Raw genomic sequence first — 11892 nt, 5'->3', positions numbered from 1 at the left:
GTGTCCCACTCATCACCTCCTCCCCATCCTGGTCACCACGTGTCCCACCCATCACTACCACCTCCTCCCCCACCCTGGTCACCACGTGCCCCACCCATCACTACCTCCTCCCCCACCCTGGCCACCACGTGTCCCACCCATCACCACCACCTCCCCCACCCTGGTCACCACGTGTCCCACCCATCACCTCCTCCCCATCCTGGTCACCACGTGTCCCACCCATCACTACCACCTCCTCCCCCACCCTGGTCACCACGTGTCCCACTCATCACCTCCTCCCCCACCCTGGTCACCACGTGCCCCACCCATCACCACCACCTCCCCCACCCTGGTCACCACGTGCCCCACCCATCACCACCACCTCCCCCACCCTGGTCACCACGTGTCCCACCCATCACCACCACCTCCCCCACCCTGGTCACCACGTGCCCCACCCATCACTACCTCCCCCCCCCCTGGTCACCACGTGCCCCACCCATCACTACCTCCTCCCCCACCCTGGTCACCACGTGTCCCACCCATCACTACCTCCTCCCCCACCCTGGTCACCACGTGTCCCACCCATCACTACCACCTCCCCCACCCTGGTCACCACGTGTCCCACCCATCACTACCACCTCCTCCCCCACCCTGGTCACCACGTGCCCCACCCATCACTACCTCCCCCCCCCCTGGTCACCACGTGCCCCACCCATCACTACCTCCTCCCCCACCCTGGTCACCCATTCCAGTCTTTAACGTGTACGTGCACTCAATGGGTCAGAAGGTTATTTGTAATCTCCAACCCACTGACCCCCAGGCATTAATCTCTTCGTATTTTAACATTACACTGTTTACTCAAAGTATGACACGAGATAAATGCCTCGGTTCAAATCAACGACATCCATTTCGCCTAGATGGCAAGCCACAGCGGTGTGATTGTGGCCATGCAACCCACGCAATGGACCACATAGTTTAACCCACTGAGACTTGAAAGATACAGAGAGACACCAATAGACACATACATAGAAACCTATAAAGACACAGACACAGAGAGACAGATTCATAGACCTATAACCGCACAGAGATATGGAAATCCATAAAGACACAGAGATATATCGAGATACAGAGACTCATAGAGACCCATAATGACACTGAGATGCATAAAGACCTATACAGACACAGAGATACATCGAGATATAGAGACTAATAGAGACCCATATTGACACAGAGATACATAAAGACCCATAAATACACAGAGATACATCCGAGATACAGAGATACATAGAGACCCATAATGACACAGAGATACATAAAGACCTATAAAGACACAGAGACACATAACGACCTATAGACACAGAGATACATCGAGATACAGAGACTCATAGAGACTCATAATGACACAGAGATACATAAAGACCTATAAAGACACAGAGACACATAACGACCTATAGACACAGAGATACATCGAGATACAGAGACTCATAGAGACTCATGACACAGAGATACATAAAGACCTATAAAGACACAGAGACACATAACGACCTATAGACACAGAGATACATCGAGATACAGAGACTCATAGAGACTCATGACACAGAGATTCATAACTACCTATAAAGACACAGAGATACATCGAGGTACAGAGACTCATAGAGACCCATAAAGACACAGAGATACATAAAGACCCATAAAGACACAGAGACACATCGAGATATAGAGACTCATAGAGACCCATAATGACACAGAGATACATAAAGACCTATAAAGACACAGAGACACATCGAGATATAGAGACTCATAGAGACCCATAATGACACAGAGATACATAAAGACCTATAAAGACACAGAGACACATCGAGATACAGAGACTCATAGAGACCCATAAAGACACAGAGATACATAAAGACCCATAAAGACACAGAGACACGTAAAGACCTATAAAGACACAGAGATACATCGAGATACAGAGACTCATAGAGACCCATAATGACACAGAGACTCATAGAGATGCATCGTGGTACAAGAGACCCATAGAGACCTCGACATTGCAACCAAATCGCCGCTGCTGCTTCTACTGCTATCACGCGTGCCAGGATACTAACAGTCCTCTGTTAGGCAAAGGCGCCACTTGGCAGGGGCCATGTGGCGCTCATCGTCCAGTCGGTAGCCCCTTGTTGTTGGCGATGAAAATTCCACGTTCCTATGGCAGAGCTCGGTAGATCTTTGTACCTCTGGTGGATCTCCCTGGTCGCCGCGAGGCTCCGGTCGAGCGTCTCCCCCGCCTCTGTCGGCAGCCTCTGCATGACAGGAAAAAAAAGCATCACAGCTCATCGGATTTCTCCTCCAGTAATGAATTGTGATTCTCGTTAGCGATGTTGGCCGTGCGCCGGGGATCACACGCGTCGGATCGCCAGGCTCATACGGAGCGCATTGCGCTAACCATAGCGCCACCACTCCGCCCCCCCCACCCCACGTGACAAATACTGTCATGAGTGAAGTCCACTAAACTAAACAGCAGGTAAGGCCCACTTAGCTACGTGGTTCTTTGTCAGAATCGACCTGGCTATCACAAATGATCGCTCAACCCCAGTCGCTTACTGTGTGAAAGTTTATAGCAGCATCCAAATATTCTAAACGCGTGGTGACGTTGAGTCTAAACGTGGAGGGGAAGCCCCTAAATGTGGAGGGGAGATAAATCCACGCCACCACGGGGAGAGAGACAGCGAGAGAGAGACAAACTCCAAATGTGCAGCAGCAGGCGTCAGGGTTGGCTCGAACCCACGACCTCATACATACCAAACCATGAAAACGATTAATTTAATTGTTTACTTTACCAGGTAAGGCCGACTGAGCTGCATCGCTCTTTTTCAGAAGCGACCTGGCCACAAGTTATAGCATCATGCAGGTAGCTCCTCAACATCACCAACATCACCACCACCACCATCATCATCATGTACGTGGATGTAAATTGAACTTCTTTCGCGCCGTACGTAGCCAACATCGCTATTCGGAGGTCCGGGGTAAGGGCAACAAACTAAACACAAAATCAGTTCTAAATAAATTACTTTCCTGGATGAACGAGTTGTAACCAATTAACGAGTTCTTCGATGTTAACTTCCTCAAGGTAACAACAAAGTTACAAAACGATGACGACAACGACGACGACGATTATTGTTTGCGGAAAATTATTCCGACCGTGGCAAGGTTGCTGAGTGTCAAAGCTTCGGTGGAAACGGCAGCTATTGCCACCGATGCCTGTCGTGCGTTGAGCAAACAGCCGGGCAAAATCAGACAGGTACATCCGTGTGGCATTGTTTGAGCAATTGATTACCTATCCTGAGTTGAACGCGGAGTCGTAGTAGGTAGTAGTAGTAGTAGGGCTTTCGCAACCAATATTATCCACAACAGGTTTTTGTGTTGGGTTAGATCGCGTAAATATAAAATGTGTCGTCAAACCTGCCACCACCTAACACAGCCATTTCGTAATGTTCGTAACGTAAACAGAACGTGCCAATTAGCGACTAGAATAGATATCCATTGTAATTTATATGAATACCTTAACTCCCCCCCCCCCACTCCTCTGATTGGCTCACAAGTGATGACATCACATTCATCCCTCGATTCAAGACCGGAACAGGAGGTGGATCTCGCCACCATTGTAGCGGTCGCCTGATTATGCTGGCTGTTGTAATTACCGGCGAAACGTCGTGGCACTCGAATTGTAAATGTTGTAGTGGCTTTACTCTCCCAACACACAACCGGTGTGCTGAACTGGTAACTAATTGGCATGTTGTGTTTACGTGACAAACCTTACTAATTGGCTGTGTTGGGTGGTGGTGGTGGCGGGTTAAACAACACATTTATATTTATGCAATCCGAAGCAAAAAAAAATATCTTTAGTGTACACATCCTTAGTTTAACATCGAATGGAGAATTAATCATCAATGTATATCACCAAAAGGATATACAAATTAAACCTATTTAATTGTACCAGGCAAAGCCCACTGAGCTATGAAGTTATTATTCAGAAGCGACCTCGCCACAAATGATAGTTCAACAAAGTGGCTTATCAACATCGTGTGGTGATGTACAGCAGCGAAATCATCTAAACAATCTAAATGCACGTTTCTGAATGTGGAGGGGAAAACCAGAGGACTCGGAGAAAATAAAAATCCACTTATGTCAGGACACAATATCCCTCCACCGTGGGCGCTTGCAGTCCCCTATATGACACGCCAGGGTGGCTAGGAGATGTGAACTCCCTCGCCTGGTGTACAGGAGGTCGTGGGTTAGATCCCGACCCTGACGATGCCTGCTGCTGCTGTATATTTGGAGTTTGCGTCTTTTTCTCTCTCTCTCCTCGGGGTCGTGTGGACTTTTCTCCGGGTCCTCCAGTTTTTTCTCTGCACATTTAGAATCAAACTCCACACACTCTCACTTACTCACTCAGCGAATCTGCAGTATGAAGGGAAAAGACAAACAAAGACAAAGATTCCCCATATAGCCTTAATAGGTTGCTGGGGCAAGAGCTGTTAGTGAACACCTATGAAGGCCGAAACGGCACACGTGGAAGTGGGTGGCCAGCACCACACCCGACCGCCTTTGTCTCCTTAGTGAGATGACTGAGATCACTGGCTGATGCACCACCTGTGCCCCCTACTGTGCCAACCTGCTGTGCTTTAGCCACCCGGCGCTCTGCTCGTTGTTCTGAGCGTCGCTCCTCCGCCCTCCGTTGTTGTTGGAGGGCGACTACCTCCAACTGCCCAGTAGCATCCTTCACGAGCCTCCTCCACAGAAGCCGATCTTGACACCGCTGGTACCAGTCATCGGCAAGTCCACTCAGCTCCACGTCCTCCTGTACCACATCACTCCATCTCTTCTCTAGCCCGTGCCGCGCCCGCTTAGCCCCCTCGATCCGGCCGAACAAAAGCTGTTTCGGCATGCAGTGGCTGGGCATGCGGGCTACATGACCCAGCCATCGCAGCCTTGCCCGCCGGAGGAGCTCACCGATGGGACCTTGCCCAGATCTTTCAAGGATTTGTGAGCTCCTCACACAATCCAGTCTGGTTAAACCCAGGATGGATCGTAGGCAGGCCAGCCTAAATGTTTCTAACCGGCGAAGATGTTCTATTAGGGGGGTCCACGTTTCGCAATCGTAGAGAAGGGAGGGAATGACCGTGGCCGAGAAGACCTGAAGCTTAGTGCGACACACACACTGACACACACACACTGACACACACATACACTGACACACACACACTGACACACACACACACACTGACACACACAACAACCGCCATTCGCCACTAAGTGGCGGTGACGTCACCACGACGCTTGTGCCAGGCTATGTGCACCCTGAGGCCACGTGAAGTGTCGAACGCCCGCTGGCAGGAGGTCACGGGGCAGACCCAGGTGCCACGGGTCGACTGACTGAGATGACTGGCTGATGCACCACCTGTGCCCCCTACTGTGCCAACCTGCTGTGCTTTAGCCACCCGGCGCTCCGCTCGCTGTTGTGAGCGTCGCTCCTCCGCCCTCCGTTGTTGTTGGAGGGCGACTGCCTCCAACTGCCCAGTAGCATCCTTCACGAGCCTCCTCCACAGAGGCCGATCTTGACACCGCTGGTACCAGTCATCGGCAAGTCCACTCAGCTCCACGTCCTCCTGTACCACATCACTCCATCTCTTCTCTAGCCCGTGCCGCGCCCGCTTAGCCCCCTCAATCCGGCCAAACAAAAGCTGTTTCGGCATGCGGTGGCTGGGCATGCGGGCTACATGACCCAGCCATCGCAGCCTTGCCTGCCGGAGGAGCTCACCGATGGGACCCTGCCCAGATCTTTCAAGGATTTGTGAGCTCCTCACACAATCCAGTCTGGTTAAACCCAGGATGGATCGTAGGCAGGTCAGCCTAAATGTTTCTAACCGGCGAAGATGTTCCATTAGGGGGGTCCACGTTTCGCAAGCGTAGAGAAGGGAGGGAATGACCGTGGCCGAGAAGACGTGAAGCTTAGTGCGGAGCGACAGACCAGGTAGCTTCCACACAGCGTTACGCAACCGATGAAAAGATATTGCCGCTCGACTGATTCGGAGTGAGACCTCTGCTGTTAAACTGGAGCCAGTCATAAGCACACTGCCCAGGTATGGGAAACTCTCCACTCTCTCCACAACTGCCCCATCACCGATTGGGAGTTGTGGGGGTGGAGTGTCCGATGGTACAAAATACCCAGGCAGGTGCTTAGTTTTGGTGGGGCTGATGGTAAGGCCCCACCTCTTAGTGGCACGCTCCAGTCTCAGCAGCAGCGTCTCCAACTCCTCCTCTGACTGAGCAGCTATTACCAAGTCATCAGCATACATAACGTGGTTGAGCAATAGGGAGCCATCCCTTGACCGCACCCGGGCATCGATTAGCCTCCCATTATATCTGTACCATATGGAGATTCCCCCGGTACAGCTATTGAAGGCTTCACGAACTACGTGGTCAAAATAGATGTTAAATAATGTGGGAGCCAGAGGACATCCCTGTCGCACCCCAAGGTGTACAGGGAATGGCTCTGACTCCCGGCCACGTAGTTTTACCCGGGCCCGCTCACCATCATGAAGGTCCTTAATGATCGTGAGCAGAGGGTCAGGTACTCCAAAAGCACGAAGAACGACCCAGAGCCCAGGCCTACTGATGGTATCATAGGCCTTGACCAGGTCACACACTGACACACACACACTGACACACACACACTGACACACACACACTGACACACACACACTGACACACACACCCCACACGTGCTCCAGAGCAAGTCGCCCGAGTTGAGAATTAATCGAACCCCCGGCCACTGATGCCCTTGGTCTGGGTGACCCTTCACAGTGGTGCGGTTACCCAGGACGTTGTTGTTTTTGATGTTGTTGACGTTGTTGTTGACGTTGTTGTTGACGTTGTTGTTGACGTTGTTGTTGACGTTGGCCTGCACTGCCGCGACCCCGGCCACGTGGCGGACCTCCTCCCTCTCCAGCAGCGGGAGGCCCTGGCCCCCGATGGCCCCGGCGTGACTCCTCCTCCTGGGATTGTGCACGAGGAGGATGACGATGGTGGTGATGTTGATGACGATGCAGCAGCAGAGGAGCAGCGTGCCGCACGGGAGGCAGTACCTCCTGGTCACTGCCATTCCTCCTCTGCCTCGACAGCACGCGGGAGACACCGCAGGCGCGTCTCGCTCAACGTCAACGATGCGGGAGAGCATTGGGAGAAAATTCGCTCTCTCAGCGAAGTATGCGTCAACTGACCGTCGTCGCTATCCCAATCGACTCCCTCCAATGTTGGAAACCCGAGTTACGTTGTCGGCCCCAACAGTTTCCGCTCTTGAAACACCCCTATTGAACGTGATGAATACGGCTTATGTATGTATTTTAAAATAAAGTCATACAACATCAAATGTAACACTTACCACACGTGAATAACCAACACAGAGCTTTTGCAAGGTGCCTGTCCTCAACGTCTGCAATTAATTAGCGCAGCCACCCCCATCCACCGCTCTCCCCCCCCCCCCACCACTCTCCCCCCCACCCACCACTCCCCACCACCAAAACCCACCCACCCACCACTCCCCACCACCAAAACCCACCCACCACCAATCCCTCCTCCACCAATCCCTCCCATCGCCCCCCACATCGGATAATGTTTTCTCAAGAGTTTTAATGAAGACTGATCATAGTGAATGATGGACGACAGGTATAAGTGTTTTAATACTTCGATAATATATCATCAATACCATAACACATTACGTGTACTCATACTACATTTATGTCAGTATATTAAATAACAATACAACTACAGTATTAATTTTAACACGAACGCTTTCGCGACCAATATTATCAATAACAGGTTTTTTTTGTGTTAGATCGCGTAAATATGTGTCGTTAAACCCGCCACCACCCTACACAGCCAATTAATAAGGTTTCTCACGTAAGCAGAACATGCCAATTCATTACAGCACACCAGGGTGTTGGAGAGTGAATCCACTACATTTACAATTGTAACCAATTGGCATGTTCTGTTTACGTGACAAACCTTAATCATTGGCTGTGGCGGGTTTAATGACACATTTATATTTATCCGATCGTCGTTTTTTTAGGTATGTTCATATCGTACACCCCGTATCTTATATGCGCGCAGTCTTTTTGGTTAATCTGAAAAATCGCTCCGATTGACGTCGTTTCGATATTCGTCGTCGCACCTATCGGGAACGCATTCGCCCTGACCAATACTTCGCGATCAATATCATCCATAATGAGAGTTTGTTTTCGGTTCGATCCCGTAAATGATCAATGAAACAGGAAGACTTCTTCACAATTGTGGCTAACCGCGCGTGATGAAGCTGATGGCTGTGATCGTCACGGTACTCGAATTGTAAATCTTGCAGTGCGTAGACTGCTCTCCAAACATACAACCGGTTAGTGCTGAACTAGAACTAAATTCATCTTCTTTGGTTCTTTCGGTAAAGTCACGTAGTTATGAGAATAAAATAATAAATTTATAAAATAAAATAACACAATCATATTCTCACGACGTTTCGGCCACAACACAAGCGGCCTTCATCAGGTGAAGGGGACGGGACTGTCTGGTAGGACAGCGCTGGAGTGAGAAAAGCCACGCTCAAATCACGACCTTTAAGCTGTGTGAGTAGAAACAAAGCGCCCTCAACTTTAGTCTCGTCCCCTTCACCTGATGAAGGCCGCTTGTGTTGTGGCCGAAACGTCGTGAGAATATTATTGCGCTATTTTATTGTATCAATTTATTATTTTATTCTCATTCTACGTGACTTTACCGAAAGAACCAAAGAAGATGAATCCTTGCAGTCACGAAAAGCTTTAAATCGAAAAATAGAACTAAATTGCCACGATTTTGTTTGCGTTACCTTCAACCAGTTGGCTGTGTCGGGTGGTGGTGGCGGGTTTAACGACACATTTTATATTTACGCGATCTGACCCTTTGTTCGTGGACAAACGTCAACCACATACCTGATGGGCTACGCAGGACACGATGGCGGTACACAATCGTAACAATGAACCGTCCACGGAGTATTCCTTTCGCCACAACTTGGAATCCCGACTTGGTGTGTGTTTGTCCGCAACTTGCAAGAACTGACAAGCGGAGAGCCCACACGGAGGTCGGACACAGACAGAATGTGAATGCCGAAGAAGTTGCCAGCCTCGTCTGCAAACTGCTTCCTTTGCTCGCTGCCTGGAGGAGAGAGAGAGAGAAAAACTAAAATCCACAACGGCCCGGTCGCAGTGGCCTCTCTAAAAGAGGCACCTCACATGGCGAACTCTTTAAATCCACTCTCATGGTAAAACAAATAATATTCAACTGCGCGGTGTTTAAACAGAGGATTGGGTGCTGCTCTCTTTCGGGCGGGGGCGATTTGGTAGAAACAAGTTCTTCAATGCACACACTTTGATTTGCACCCTAAACTGCAACATAAATTAGTTTGACCCCAGAATGAATCACATTTGATGTGCTCATGCCGAATTTTCTTTATCCAAGCAACCCACTTTTGTATGAAAAATAAGAATACGTGTTAACGCTTTGTAGCAATCAAACGGGAGGTGTTAAGGTGTTCAAACACCAAATTGATTCCTTTTGCAAGGAATCGAGTCTGCAGTAACCACCACACAGTACGTGTGGTGAACATGCAAACAAACATGCTCTGATAATATTAATATGGCATTGTCTTTGAAACCTATTGGCCGACACAGACAAGCAGGCTTCGTCATGGTCGATTCTCACCACCAGTAACAGGCCAGAGAACATCACCAGAAGGCGAACAGTACAAGGAGAATGCCACACGTATCAGAGTATTTATAGCTCAAAGTGAGCAGCGATATCATAACATACCTGTTTTGTCAATATCAAAGTATGACAAATACGGTAAGTAGTATTTTAAAAAAAACTTTTTTAAAAACACGCTTTAATGTAAATGTACCGTACTATTAATGGAAGAACTCCACGACTCCAGGAAGTGGCCCTGAAGCTTGCCACAACGTAATGGACCGTGGCCAATTACAGGCCACGTCAGTTGAGCGTGGACAATTAGACCCAAGCCGAAACATAACATATTAAAAAAATATATTTAAAAAAATATATTTTTATGATAAAATATAGTATTGTCATCGGTATGTATACCAAGTTTTGCAGTCGATACCACATTGGGAAGTGGGTTAAGATTTAGTTACAAGATTTGAGGATACGACAACAACAGAGTGAGTTAAATGAAAGCGTGTAAAATAAGAACAGGTTTTATCCTTTCTGAGAATAAAACAGGTGTTAAGATTTTTATTTAAAGCTTTTGTGACTGCAGGGATTCATATTCTTGGTTCTTTCGGTAAAGTCACCACGTAGAAGGGAAACAATGAAATCATGAAGATATAAAACAATAACATTCTCACGACATTTCGACTGCAACACAAGCAATCATCATCAGGTGTGAAAACCACAGCAAGAAAACCACTTTTTTCAAATTTTCTTGCTGTGGTTTTCAGTCGAAACGTCGTGATAATTTTATTGCTTTATATTTTTATTATTTTATTGTTTCCCTTGTACGTGACTTTACCGAAAGAACCAAGAATATAGGTGTTAAGATGTTCAAACACCAAATAGATAAGATTCATTTTATTCAGCACGTCAAATGTGATTCATTCTGGGGTCAAAATGATGTGTTTTGTACTCTAGAGTGCAAACGAATGTGTGTGCATTGAAAAACGTGTTAGCACTTATTCCATGACCCTGTAGAGATGAACAAGAGAGCTCTGAGAAAACAACGACACCGGCAGTGGGTCTACACCAAAGGGCCGCCAGGCAATCACTGCACTTCACTCTACACATACACATTGCTGACGGTGGAGGTTGACAAGAACACACAAATCAAGGCATGACCCAAAGGGGTTGATGACATATTTCCAATGATTGCTGAGTTTATAACGATCCTCTCGGTTGAAATTGTGTCTGTGTCTGTATATATGGATGACTTCATGAACAAATCTTTGTTGATAGCCAGTAGGCTTGCAAAGTACCATCGTCTTAGAGAAATCAATTTCACGTGAGCCAGCCGCATTAAAATAATGATCCGCCACGGCAGAAGTATTGGTCCTACCGTGTTCCAAATCTGCCTTATGCTCATGAACACGGTCCGAGACATGTCACTTAGTTTCCCCAATGTAACTGCTGCCGCAGATGCAGCTTAGTTTGTAGACGCCGGGGTATTGCATGTCAGGAATCTTGTCCTTCACAGATGGGATCAGATCACGAATTTTATGTACTGTGTTATTCGGGCCTGGATCTTGTGTTTGTTCATGATTTTGTAAATATTTTTGTTACCCCTGCTATTTATGGCAAGGTGATGGTTTTGATTGGATCCTCAGATGGCTCCTTCCTCACGGTTGGGGTGATGGATCTTGAATTGTCACGCGTTGTCAGCGAGTCTGTGTAAAACAATGTAGCTCGTTAGGCTTCGTAGGTCCGAAGTTATTAATCGTCGAAGATTTGAAAGAATATGAAGAGACAACACGGCAAGTGCAATAAAAGTTTGTAGTAATAATAATAACAAAAGTGCTATTAATAAAAATAAGTACAAACTTATTTTAAGTGATAGCCGGCAAAAAAGGTTTTAGAATCGCATACATGTCAACCCCTTATCAGTGCCCTACCTTACTACAGACCAATTCAGACCTTATTGGTCATCCCGTGCCCCTTATAAATCTCAACGTTCATCCTACAAAGTCCCATCAGAAGGGAGAAACGCAAACAGATTATTTTTCCCCGTATTGAAACGGCTGTACGCCGCATGGACCTGGCAACGCAATACCCCTGTACAAGAATACGGCTAAAACCGCATGGGTTGACAGCTATGGAATGACTATT

Source organism: Petromyzon marinus, chromosome 65 (assembly GCF_048934315.1).
Source record: "Petromyzon marinus isolate PM22_M1 ecotype Great Lakes invasive population chromosome 65, UKy_Petmar_22M1.pri1.0, whole genome shotgun sequence".
Taxonomy (NCBI): Eukaryota; Metazoa; Chordata; class Hyperoartia; order Petromyzontiformes; family Petromyzontidae; genus Petromyzon; species Petromyzon marinus.
The sequence above is the reverse complement of the archived record's forward strand: the minus strand, read 5'-3'. Positions refer to the sequence as shown.